Raw genomic sequence first — 11,604 nt, 5'->3', positions numbered from 1 at the left:
TAGCTTTCAACACTTCTTCACCAGAATTGTATTCTTGGCAAACTGTAGAGAGCTTTGAAACAGTATTTAGACCTTCTTGTTGGGAAATAACACGCACAGAAAATATAAATGAAGAGTTGAATGAAAAATTAAATCAAGAAAAATCCAAATAATTCAGAAATTGGGGGTTGGGATGCTGCTTGAAGGCAAACTAAGCCTCCCCCAGATCTGGGCTACAGCCTTGGAAGTAATTGTGGTAGTGATAGTATACAAACAGTTCATTAAACTTTATTTGGCAAGTAAATGAGAGCATAATTCTTTATCCTGAATCATTTGAAAGACAAATAACAACCTTTCGCTTTCTTTTATACTTGACACCAAACATAGTAAACATCCAGTCTGTACCTAACGCTGTGAGATGCTATGGCAAATATGGCTCCCATTTACATTTTAATTCACCTCCTGGTAAATGCTTCCACGTGAGAATTACATCTCGGAGGAGAGATGTGTTCTTCATTATCAACTTTGTTCAGAAGCTTTTAGAACACATGTATATAAATATGTTGACTCTGAGAGTTTATTTATAGGCACTATAGGCAACCAGCAACAGCAGCAACAACTCTTCAAGCCTTTTCCATGCCTCATGCAAATCTTTGGAGGAGCAGCCCCCCCCCCCACGCTTTGTTTTTCTGTGGTAACATAGCATTTACATTTCATGAGCTCACTAACCTTTTATTTTTTTTTTTTTTTGCGTCCCTCTGCACTGACTTGTCACTGGGTTGATTTACTGGACTGATCATTTTCATGCCGGCCAGAGGCTGAAACGCTCTCTGTGCTGCAGATGAATATTTACATGGCAGTTAACAGGTGGCGAGTAGTTCAATGGTGGTAATTGCTCCATGGCACGTGTAGCAGGAGAGGAGGTGTAAGGCTTGTGTTGCTACCCCACCCAGCCCCCACTGTGATGATGCATCCCAGGGGATATATGAGCGTGTGTGTGTGTGTGTGTGTTTGTGCACCATTCAATAGTGACATATATGCTGCCCAGGCTTTATTCCAAATAAAAACAGGCATCGTCCACTGTGATGTGATGCAGTAACGTGTCTTGTGTCAACACTACATTAAGATCTACAGTAAATGTGTCTTTTTTTCTTTTTTTTTTTACCACTGCTTGACATTTGTGTTGGATGGCAGTGAGTTCAGTTTTCAATGTGATAAATACTATTTTCATTTAGTGTGTTGACAATAAAAAAAAGGAAGAAAAAAAAATCCCTGCAATTTATATGTGCTTTGGACAGTTTTGACAGAGCTGTTTTATTTGCACTTCAGGCCCTTTTTAAAAAAATATCACCACAGTCCATTTCTCATTCTCATAAGGAACTAAATGTCTGTGTTGAATTTGTAAAATAAACCAAATAAAAGCATGAGATCAAGACATATACTCCATGTGCTCAGTTTAAGAAGATAGAGATATTCCTTTTTCCTACATTTGTTATTTCACAGCAGCTTCTTCTTCTCTTTCTTTTTTCTCTATTGGAGAGTGGAGAGAGATTAGGTTTTATTGTCCATCTGACAGCCATGCAAATGTTAAAGCACTGGAATGTTCCGCAAACCGGAGCAGATGGACACAACCAGCCCATCCCTCTCACTCTCAAGGAACATGACATCACCACATATGGTCGTGGCGACTGATCTGTCGTTAGTGAGTGATGGCGGGCTGAGGGGAGGGGATGGGGAAGGGTATACGCACACAGAGCGGAGGCAAAGAGGCCGGCGTTATGTTTTCCATGGTGAAATAGGATGAACGTGTCAGTGGTCAGACTGTTTTTAAACTGATCGCCTGTGTGTGTGTGTGTGTGCGTGTGTGTGTGTTTTCGGTTCTTTTATATTCTACAACCATAGTGCTCTCAAGGTTTCTTCACATGAATTAGTGTTTGCATTTCTCTTTGCATTTTGTGTTTTCCATTTCCAATTGATGCTTTAATCAGAGAATATATTGTCCTTCGTACCCAAGACATATAATGGCCAAAGTAAAATTATTGATCATTGGACTAAGTTTGTCAAATTGTTCCTGCATTATGTCAGAAGTGCCGTAAAACAAACCACAGATTTCCCTCTGAATCTGGCCTCACAGTGCAGACTGTAAAATACAGACAGGAAGCTGTCAACCCTGCTGTGTGTTTAAATTGATCATACTTACAGATGACTGACAGTGATATACGGTCAGCACCTTTAAAGCAGCAGAAACAAATAATTAGTCACAATTTAGAAGTTGCTGCAAAGGCCAGCGTGTAACTCGAGTGATACATCAAACATTGCGACTGTATAACCGTAAGCTAAAAAAAGATGCAAATGCTGACTCAAAGTAGGTGAGCTGGAGAGAGAGAGAGAGAGAGAGAGAGAGAGAGAGAGAGAGAGCAAGAGAGAGAGCGAGAGGGAGATGATGTTGGAGGGAGAAGAAATGGGATGGATATGCAGCTCCAGACACAGAGCAGAAGCTGGGAGCTTGTCTTCTCCTGCTGTGTGTCTGGCAGATTGCTATGGAGCCTGTCATTGCAGCCAGCAGGGTGTCCAGCCACTACATGGCATTCAGCAGGGGAGCTGAATAAATCACTGGAACACACACACACACACACACCGTCCAGCTTTACATTTCGCCTGACAAAGCCAAGACTGCCCTCTAGTCACACCTATGCTTTGCACGGCTACGGTATCAGCATTATTCTATTTATTCAATTGATTTTTTTACACTTGGCTGAGCAAAGTAACAAGCAGAAACAAACAATCAAAAAGTGTGAAAATCAGCTAATATAAAGGCCAAACAGTAGATTGTCACTGACATTCTGATCATCAAAAAATAGAGACAACAGCATATTCAGCACTCTAATGTCCTTTTAGGGCCACGTTTACACAGAAATTGCTTTCGTGTGCACAGGTTTGCTGAGCCATGATTGTCAGCAGGGGTGGTTGTTGTGATTCTGGGGCCATTAGAAAAAGTAGAAAGTCCAGTGTGCCACCCTTATTCCCAAACCTGAACATTTCAATAGACTTTTTCTAAGAGTACACCTCAAGATACACTCAAGCAGAATTTGCAAAGATAATATCTGGATGTTTTCTGAGTAAAATTGTCATTTTCAATAAAGGTTTTTTTTTTTTCTTTTTGAGGAATGAGCAAAACCGTAAATGTACCTAAACTTAATTCAAACCTCACTTTAATGAAAGCTCTTTTACTTGAGTAACTGGTAGCTCAACTTTAATTTTTCTGGTAAATAAGAGAAAAAATTGTTTAATTTATACATTTGTCACATGTCCAATCAGATTCAAAGGAAAAAAGAAAGAAAATAGTTCCATAACTAACCTGACAGATGCTGCTCTCTCCATGTCAATTTCAAAACACTTCAAATTAAGAAATAAAATTCTGATTTTCATAGATTTCATAGCAACAGCAACAACTCTTCCAGCCTCAGTTAGACCATACTGCAGATTAGCAATCAGCTGTCAGGTTAAAATTCCTGCATTAGATGGCCTGTACTTTATTAGAATCATCTCCTTGCCTGATAGTAAAAATAGTTGTAAACATAATATTCAGGTCCTTTTTTTGTTTAGAGTATGCAGAGCAATTTATGAGTCATTACCTGTGAAACGACTTTGTTCCAGCTCATAAAGAATAAACTGTCCTGCGGATCAAGTGTCAGCGATGTCATCCCTGACATCAACACTACGGGAGTGGGACTACCAAATTTTTATGAGAAAATTAGAAATAATCAACTTATAACAGGGATTTTTGGGGATTTTGTTTTCTTTTTAATATGGGTTTTAAGCTAGTACACTCATTATGATGCCACTTTCTCGTCAAGGCAGTGAGTTGTCTGCTATAAACTATAGTATTTCCTCCCTGCTTGCTACTGTTATGCTAAAAATGTATAAGAAGCCAATAAGTGTGCACACTAACAGCAGTCACGACACAGAGGTGGCTGTCAAAAATCAAGACTGTTTTCATCCAACAGTGGTTCTGCTTTCATCCAATTAAAACTGTTTCAGTGAAAGCTTTCATATCATCAACAAAAGTAAAAAAATATTCAAACAAAACGTATAATTTAATTCACACTCTTATCAACTGTTTTAGCATTTAATTTCCATACAATATGCCCATCACAAGACTAATCATAGCTCTGGATGTTTTCAGCCTGTTTAGATACAGTTTTGAATGGTTTTAACCGATCAAACCATGTAATATTAACTTATAACCACATTTAGATATTAATTGCTACATGCACAAAAATAGTTAACAAGGCATTTCTGGAGGGAATTGGAGATGTGCGGTCCCCAAGTTCACATGCTCTATTTCACAGACAGACTCGGAGTGCACAGAGATGTCAGTGTCACCTCGTTTTATCTTGGAATGCAACACGGAAAGGCATGAAAACCCTGCAATTGGGCCAGAAAATAACAGACTGTGCTCCTGGAAAGAGTGGCTCATTGGTTTGGATTGAGGAATAGTCGTGATGAGGAAGAAGACAAGCATGTATTTACATGAGACACCCACTCAGGCCTCCGTAATCAATCTTCCAATCTCTCAGGGTGAAGCCTCAGCCAAGAATCAGCGCGTGGGATGGAAGTCATAGTAAACAGCGTGAGTCTTTGCCAGCAGCCTATTGAAAACCTTTATTTATCCGCAGAACTGCAAATCTTTTCCTGCAGCGTCACACTAAACATAAAGCTTATACGCATGCTGGCATTTTGGAAAATATGTTTGCCGTCTTACCCACAGTCAGATAACATGATTTCAATTTCATCTCAGTGTCCACAGAGATAAAATACATAGGTTCAGGGTGTTTTTAGCTTTTAGATTGTAGGCAGACACTCAGACTCCATCGACAGCACAAAAAAACAACTAACAACCCCAAAACTGTCTTATTAAGATGATTTATTTTGTTACTCAGCAAACTATGGCCACCAACACATCCTAGAGGCTTTCCTGCAGTGTTAAGTGTGCAAAACTGGCATCTTCACTGTGCGGAGGACTTCAGCAGACACTATTGTTGGACCAGCTGTTGTTGATCAGGACACGGCTCCAGTATGAAAACCATTTCCCAAAACCACAGCGTCTCTTTTTCCATCCACACTCTTGGATGTTGGATATGTCCTGGACATCTCCAGGACATATCCACTGAAGTGAAGCTAATATTCATTTTATCGAATTTATAATTCAGCAAATCAGCATATTTTCCAAATTATATTATCGAGTGTTCCTTAACACCTGAATCTTCGGCCGCACAGTCTTTGGCAGCAACGCCCAGAGCTGATGATGTCCAATGTTTTAAGGATTAGTTTGACATTTTGGCAAATACGTTAAATCACTTTTCTTGTTTAGAGTCAGACGACAAAAATGACAACACTCTCACTGTGAGTGGTGTCTGTCTGTTAAATATGAACCTACATCCACCTCTGGTTTGTTAAATTCTGTGCAAAAACCAAATGACAATTTGTGGTTTTTACAGGGGTTTGTGTTTGGGACTATTTCTTGGCTAGTCACACTAAAGTTAGTGTTAGTGTAGTGTTAGTAACTTTTTTATGCTAAGCTAAGATGCAGCTGTAGCTTCATATTTTATGAAAGCAATGGAGGTAGCCAGGAAGCTCAGAGTACACAGCACTTATTGACCAACAATATCGACCTCCCAAAGAAATAAAAATCAAAGTTACTCGACGTTTGATGACAAGAGTCTGGTTAGTTGGACAGGCGTTGAGTAAATGGAGAAGGTGAGTCAGTGGACACAGTCATAGATGAAAGATACAAAAGTTGTATATCTACAGAATTGAAATAGCATACCATTTGAGGGACATTTCGTGTGTTATGTCTACGCATTGTAAATTTTCCATGTCATTTAACGCCATTGTGGTTAGGGTTAGGGGTTAGTCAGTAGATAAATTGTGTGGTGTCAAATGACACGTGAAAAATAAAAAAATACATACTCATAACCATAGACTGTATATAAAGATGGACATAGCCTCCATGACGTCACCCATAGGTTTCTGAAGAGTGGTTTTAAAGCTCAGAGTGGGCTGTTCTGCTGTCGCCATCTTGACTTGACTCCGCCGAACTCCCTGCTAATCCAAATATCGGCAACGAAATGTGTGAAGCTGAGACTTCGGTGCATGTGGGTTTGTGGCAAGCATACACTCACCCACCTGTCATTCAAAGCGGCACACCATCAATCATTGCCATGAATGGGGAAATTGGCTATAGAGACCAAAACAGTTTTTTTGCACCAGGCTGTAAACGTGTTTATTTCTGCTGTAAATTTGGGCATTTTAACATCGGAGCTCATGGGGATTGACTTGCCTTTGGAGCCAGGCTAAAGTGCCCATTTGAGGAACTGTTTTTATCGTGTTGGCTTCATTTTTCAGCTCAGGAGGTTGCCGTTTGGTTATAACACATGCAACGACTTAAAAAAATTACCATTTAGTTCAACCACACTATACAGCAAGACAAACACATTTTCCTCTCCATCCCCCAGTTTCCTTCCTCTTTCAAACTTGTTGAATGAGAGTAATGACATGTTCTGTCATTTCATTAAACCCTTATTTTTTGCCTTGGTAAAAATATTAGCTCACTCCTGAAGATGTACCCACAGATTCTCCTGACATCTTGAAATAATCCTACAGCATAGTCAGAGATATAACTGGAGGGGGAGACAGCAGCCTGCCTCATCACTCATCTCCATTTCTCTGACAGGCTGATGTATACTTATCACCGTCAATGAAGAATAAAGGGTTCACATGCTGCTGTGGTGCCACACTGTCAGACACCAGTTAAGTAGGGTGCAATTAAATAGTTGCAGTTTTCAACCATCTTCCACCACCATCACTCATATCTGGGAGATGAAGTCGAGAAGAGAGAATGGCACCAACACTATATCAAACTCATCAACAAGCAAAGGCCTCAGAAAAGCAAGGATTAAAGGATGGAGGAAAGGTATGTGATTTAGAGAAGCTAGTGGTCGTTTAAAATGACCAGTCATGAACACTTAAGGTTGAATGAGTTCTCTTTTGCAATTACCAAGCAGATCTCAGTGTGACTCACCAGAGCTTAGCTTTGCTGGTGCAATAATGGACAACATAAGGGAAACATGAGTGTTCATGTGTAAAAACGGAGTGTTTTCTCTGTGAAGAAGGGAGACAGATGGGTGAGGGAGTGGAATAGGTCGATGGAGTCACTAATAATTGCTTATTTCTTGGTTCATGCTGTTTCATTTTCTCTTCTCTTAATTTTCTGTGTCTTTGCTGTCACCCCTTCCTCTTTCCCGTCTTTCTTTGCCTCTCTCTCTCGCCATGCCTCCTTCCTCCTTTTCCTAATTTCAGCTATCGGCAGCTCAGTAGACCAGAGTGAGTGCATGTTTTTACATAATCTCAAAGCCTAAGCAACAGATCTGCTGGTTGATATGGGGTGCTGCATGCCAAACAGTTACAGCCAAATTTATGACTTGGCACCATCAGCGTAGCTGGCAATCTGATACTTGTTGTCCAATACATCCAGCGTCCAAATCCTTCCTTTCCCCTTTCACAGTTGGCCAAACGGCATTGGCAAATACATTTACAGCTTGGTTTGGCCCGTAGGTGGCAGAGAGTTTGCAGTACTGTGAGTCCCAGTGAATTTAAATAACCTACATGGACTTATATGTAAAGGTACAAGCAACAAATACTTCACAGCCTTTCAGTACTCCGCTCCAGCTTAAATTAATGATTAGTGTGGTGGCAGAGTAACCTCTGATCAGGGGATCCAAACACTCATAGCCAAATAATTTTGGGGGTTGAATTTGGGTTTGGACTCTTTTAATAAACTTGACTCTTATAAACTTGAGCAGAGATTCTAGAAGTAGTGTTGGGCCGAAATGCGGCGTGAGCATCAAAAACTGCTTGTATCAAAATTTGGCATCTAAATCCTTGGTGAAATTCGTAGTCTTGTCTTTTTATTTTCTCATTTGGATGATCATTTTAATAATTTGATTCTAAGGGAGAGAAATCTTGTACAGCTGCTAGGGCTGTCACTTTTTCAAAAAAAATCTAAATCAAATGAATTCGAAATGACCTGCAATTCGTTCACATTAATTCGAATGCGCCCCTTCCCCTGTGCACTCACGCCCACTCCCCCAAAACACCACAACACGTCATTATTTTCGTCGATTGACAAGGCTGTACACTGGCTAGGTGGAATGGTAAGCTAGAAGGTGAGTCCGCAGATTTGTTGTCGTTGAAGAGTAAGGCAGCTGACTTTTACAAAGTCGACAAACAGCCTTATCTTTATTCGTGACTTTGCCATCAGTGGTGCAGAACCCAAAATACTTACAGACGCTGCTTCTCAGATGTTTTGGTGTCGTGATTGTCCGCTCAGGGCGGCTCTCCTCGCTATTCTCCTCCATTTTCATAACAAAACAACACTGCATTATCATTAGTTTACTGATAGGTCAATAGGGTATGCAAAAGGTCAAGCTGATAGAGATCACAAGGCAAACAGCTTCAAATGATCTGATGCGCTTATATAGACTGCAGCCTGCATTTGGAGAAGGTTATTACAGCTCCAAAATGAACTTTTTACCCCATGTTTGAACAAATGTTTGAATTTTTGAATATAAAGTGACAGCCCTAACAACTCCTCTGTTTTAAGATAAACTTATCTGTTAATGTAGGCCTAGTTGACAAGTTCTGTGTAAGGGTTCATTTACATTTTTATATTGCCCAAAGTAGGGTATCTAACTGAAGTACACCTATCAATCACATGTATTCACTTTAAAGTCAGAGTTCTTGAGTTGATGCTTCTGTTTGTAATAACGTTGTAGTTACTTAAAGTAAGGTATCGGAAAAAATTTTAATTTGGTATCAGTGCTGAAAGTCAGTATTGGCACAGGTACCAGAAATTCAAATTAATACCAAACCACACCTGGAATGTAACCATTCAGATCCACTGATGTAAATTAGACAACTTGTGAACTGATACATTCATGTTCTGACGAGCAAATGTGAAGTCATAAAATACAGTTTACAACTTCTGATTTTCGGGAACTGAGTTTACATCACTGATAAACAAAAGGGCCTTTTTTGAGCCTGAGCTTTTAGAAGTGATCTTGTACTCTCTCTCTGTGCTTTGGCAGTTTCATGACCTTTGCAACTACGCCTCATTTAACATCATTTACACAAGGAAGTGATTATTGCTCACGAGCTGACACAGAAAAAGGCCAGCTCATGAATATAAATAAACTCAAATTTGAGCCACTTGCTCAACTTTTCCAACCTTTCCAACCTGTAAACTTCTCTTGTATTTTCTGGGAAGGTTTCTTCTGTTTATGAGTCATTTTAACATTTTGGGCTGTTTGATTATTCTCAAAGATATTTATGCTCCATTTTTTAGGAGAAATAACAGCATCTACTTTCTCTTCTGGCTCATTTTGCTATACCACACACACATACACACAAGTGAAAGCTCAGTTGTTGAATCTAGTGTTTACTTTCATATCCTTGAAATTTCAAAGATTATTTAAATTAAAAAAAATCACAATATTTTCTCAATTTGCCAAAGACTCATTTGTGTATGTCTACTTCATTTTTTATCACTACAAACATCAGCCCTCCTGTTCTGGTTCCAGATGGAACGCCGCCAGCCAAGAAAGGTGTTCGCTACAAACCCAGCTGTGTAAATTGTTAATTTTGAATCAGTAAACAAAAACCTGAGTCGTCCACTGAGGCAAATATGATAATTGTTTGCGGATTATGGAGATCTGGCTGGCAACTCGGCAGAGGCTGTGAGTAAACGGGAAGAAAGCTCAGCTCAAACAAATGCAGTCACTCAGCCAATGGAGCAGTAAGGCTGATGGCACACACTGGCATGATCCACGGGGGAATATCCATCCTGTGAGCCCAGCTCTGCTGGGAAGGCTGGTCCAACCATTAAAACACACATGGACATCTAGAAATAACCAGATTCTGTAAAGACACTTAAAGCAAAAGAATGTTTTAAAGCATGTGGTAAAAGTGTACCCATGGTCCATGTCAGGCAGGTTTTCCTGACAGTGGCAATTAAAGGCAGTTTCAGATTGTTGTTGTTGGAGTTCTCTAGAAAAATATTACGTTTTACCTCCAATGAACAGAGGCAAGACCGATCAGAGAGGGTTTACATGAACATTCGTGGAAATACTTGATAATTGATGAGGTTATGCGAGCTCACACAGTTAGTCAGTGTGCAGAAAAAAATGGATGTATGCAGATTTTTTAATGGTAAAGGGGCTGAAGCTGTAGCACAAATATTCTCTCATGCTGAGCCAGGAAAGCAAGGTATGTAAATGAGTTCCAAGTTACGTGATCATGTTATGTGCAGAGCATAAGTTATATATAGCTGACATCATTTGCATCGAACTGTACCCAGCTAAACCATTAGCAATGAGTAATAGCTAATAGCTTTGTTGTGCCTCCCCTTGGTTAGCGTCACCAAGCTAGCCATGTGTTGTGTTACATAGCCAAAAAGTTTTATATTTTATTGGTCTGGTCGTTCTAAAAATTGTAACAACACCTGATGCAAGTTTTATGACAAATCCAACTTTTTTTCTTATCATGTCATAGCGTACATTAACCAGTGCTTCCATGAAATAAAACTTCAGGCTACTAGCTTAGCTAACATTAGTTAGTTTAAAAAGTTATTGGCTCATTCGCAAGAGATGTCACATTAAATTAGGAAATAAACACTGAATATAAATGATTTAGATAGGTTTTGAGGATTTTCCATCTTGTAGGCCAAGTGATAATGGTAGTAGGTGATATGACGCTCATTTCGGTTTAAGATATTCGAGTGGCTGGAATATTCATGGGCAGATTATATGGTAAATCAAATCCAAACTTTTCCTTCCTTCCTTCTCCAATTTTCCCTTTTTTTTTAAGGCAAAGTGTTCTCCTCACATACAACAAAAGAAACGCATGGAAACAGTTTATTTCTAAGTATGGATTCTTCATGGAGAAGAATCTGGGCTCAGCTGCTGATGGTCAACAGTCCAGCCAATGCCCCTGGTTGTCATAGGTTTAGCTGGCGGTAGCTTTGTATTTACCATACAGACACAAGAATGTGTCAAGTTGTGTTTCCCAAAATGCCAAACTATTGCTTTTAAGATTAAACTTTTTTATATATATATATATATATATATATATATACTGTATATTATTTATTTCAGCTACAAAATGTGGAAAAAGCTTTTCAGTGAGCAGACTTTTGTTTGACCTGATGATCGTAAGAGGTTTCCTGAATATATTGTCAAGTTTGTGTTGGCTGCTGTTAACTGCTTTTCTATTTTAAAAGGGCCCAGCAATGCTTTTTAGCATTTATGAAAACACATCATATAGGTGGCTGCTTAGACTGGACCAGGGATGGTAACCTCCCTGTGACATCAGCCTGCAAAGAAAAGTACAATTATATTAAAAAATACCACGGCGAAAACTAAATCAACACAGAAAACAACAGTCTGTTATTGGCTGCATGGATGCAAACTGTATCATTTTAAGCATGACTAATGTATTCCAACTCAGCATCTATTGACCTTTAAAGTGGCTGTTGTGAGTTGTTGCTCTTTGCTCTTTACAGAATTG

The sequence above is a fragment of the Seriola dumerili genome, unplaced genomic scaffold (genome assembly GCF_002260705.1).
Source record: "Seriola dumerili isolate Sdu_G_001 unplaced genomic scaffold, Sdu_1.0 BDQW01000025.1, whole genome shotgun sequence".
Taxonomy (NCBI): domain Eukaryota; kingdom Metazoa; phylum Chordata; class Actinopteri; order Carangiformes; family Carangidae; genus Seriola; species Seriola dumerili.
The sequence above is the reverse complement of the archived record's forward strand: the minus strand, read 5'-3'. Positions refer to the sequence as shown.